The following is a 1643-nucleotide window of genomic DNA, read 5'->3' on the forward strand; positions in this document are numbered from 1 at the left end:
GTTGAGGTCTCTCTTGATTCTTTCATGAGAAATTTGGGTGATTTCTCCATGAAGAATTATAGGTGTTTCCATAGGGTTCTCCTAGGTAATTCACCTCTTCCATTGAAGGGTTCTCAGGATCATAAGCTTCTTCCTCAGATGAAGCATCCTTAGTACTGTTTGGTGCATTTTGCATTCCAGACAGACTTTGAGAAATCAAATTGACTTGTTGAGTCAATATCTTGTTCTGAGCCAATATGGCATTCAGAGTGTCAATCTCAAGAACTCCTTTCTTCTGACTAGTCCCATTGTTCACAGGATTCCTTTCAGAAGTGTACATGAATTGGTTATTTGCAACCATTTCAATCAATTCTTGAGCTTCTGCAGGCGTCTTCTTCAGATGAGAGATCCTCCAGCAGAGCTATCCAAAGACATCTTGGATAGTTCAGAGAGACCATCATAGAAAATACCTATGATGCTCCATTCAGAAAGCATGTCTGAAGGACATCTTCTGATTAATTGTTTGTATCTTTCCCAAGCTTCATAGAGGGATTCTCCATCCTTCTGTCTGAAGGTTTGGACTTCCACTCTAAGCTTACTCCATCTTTGTGGTGGAAAGAACTTTGCCAAGAAGGCATTGACTAGCTTTTCCCAAGAGTCCAGGCTTTCTTTAGGTTAAGAATCCAACCATATTCTAGCTCTGTCTCTTACAGCAAAAGGGAATAGCATCAGTCTATAGACCTCAGGGTCAACCCCATTAGTCTTGACTGTGTCACAGATTTGCAAGAATTCAGCTAAGAACTGATGAGGATCTTCCATTGGAAGTCCATGGAACTTGCAATTCTGTTGCATTAGAGAAACTAATTGAGGCTTAAGCTCAAAGTTGTTTGCTCCAATGGCAGGGATAGAGATGCTTCTCCCATAAAAATCAGGAGTAGGTGCAGTGATGTCACCCAGCACCTTCCTTGCATTGTTGGCATTGTTGTTGTTTTCGGCTGCCATGTGTTCTTCTTCCTTGAAGAATTCGGTCAGGTCCTCTAAAGAGAGTTGTGCTTTAGCTTCTCTTAGCTTTCTCTTCAAGGTCCTTTCAGGTTCAGGATCAGCTTCAACAAGAATGCCTTTGTCTCTGCTCCTGCTCATATGAAATAGGAGAGAAAAAGAAAATGTGGAATCCTCTATGTCACAGTATAGAGATTCCTTGAAGTGTCAGAGGAAAAGAGAAATAGTAAGAAGAAGGAGAAAAAGAATTCGAACTTTAATTAGATAAGGTTCAAATTGTGCATTTAGAAGGAGTGGTACTCCATAAATAGAAAGATGTGGGAAGGTGGGAAGAGAATTTTCGAAAATTCAATTAAAGATTTTGAAAACATTTTGAAAATTTGATTGATAATTTTCGAAAATTAAAAGTGAAAAAGAAATCAAGTGATTTTTGAAAAAGATTTTGAAAATAGAAATTAAAAAGATTTGATTGAAAACTATTTTAAAAAAATTGTGATTAAAAAGATTTGATTGAAAAGTTATGGTTTTAAAAAGATGTGATTGAGAAGATATGATTTGAAAACAATTTGAAAAGATATGATTTGAAAACAATTTGAAAAGATGTGATTTGAAAAAAAAATTGATGACTTGCCTAACAAGAAAAGATATGATTCAAACATAAAACC

At 36.6% G+C, this 1643-nt stretch overlaps 1 non-coding gene across 1 annotated transcript; it reads left to right on the forward strand.

The window, feature by feature from the left end:
* The first annotated feature begins 468 nt into the window (after positions 1 to 468).
* LOC130951482 (small nucleolar RNA R71) lies at positions 469 to 576 on the forward strand. Its single transcript, XR_009073986.1, has one exon. It is a non-coding gene; the product is annotated as a small nucleolar RNA R71 (small nucleolar RNA).
* Positions 577 to 1643: the final 1067 nt, after the last annotated feature.

The sequence above is a fragment of the Arachis stenosperma genome, chromosome 1, assembly GCF_014773155.1.
Source record: "Arachis stenosperma cultivar V10309 chromosome 1, arast.V10309.gnm1.PFL2, whole genome shotgun sequence".
In the NCBI taxonomy this organism is placed as follows: domain Eukaryota; kingdom Viridiplantae; phylum Streptophyta; class Magnoliopsida; order Fabales; family Fabaceae; genus Arachis; species Arachis stenosperma.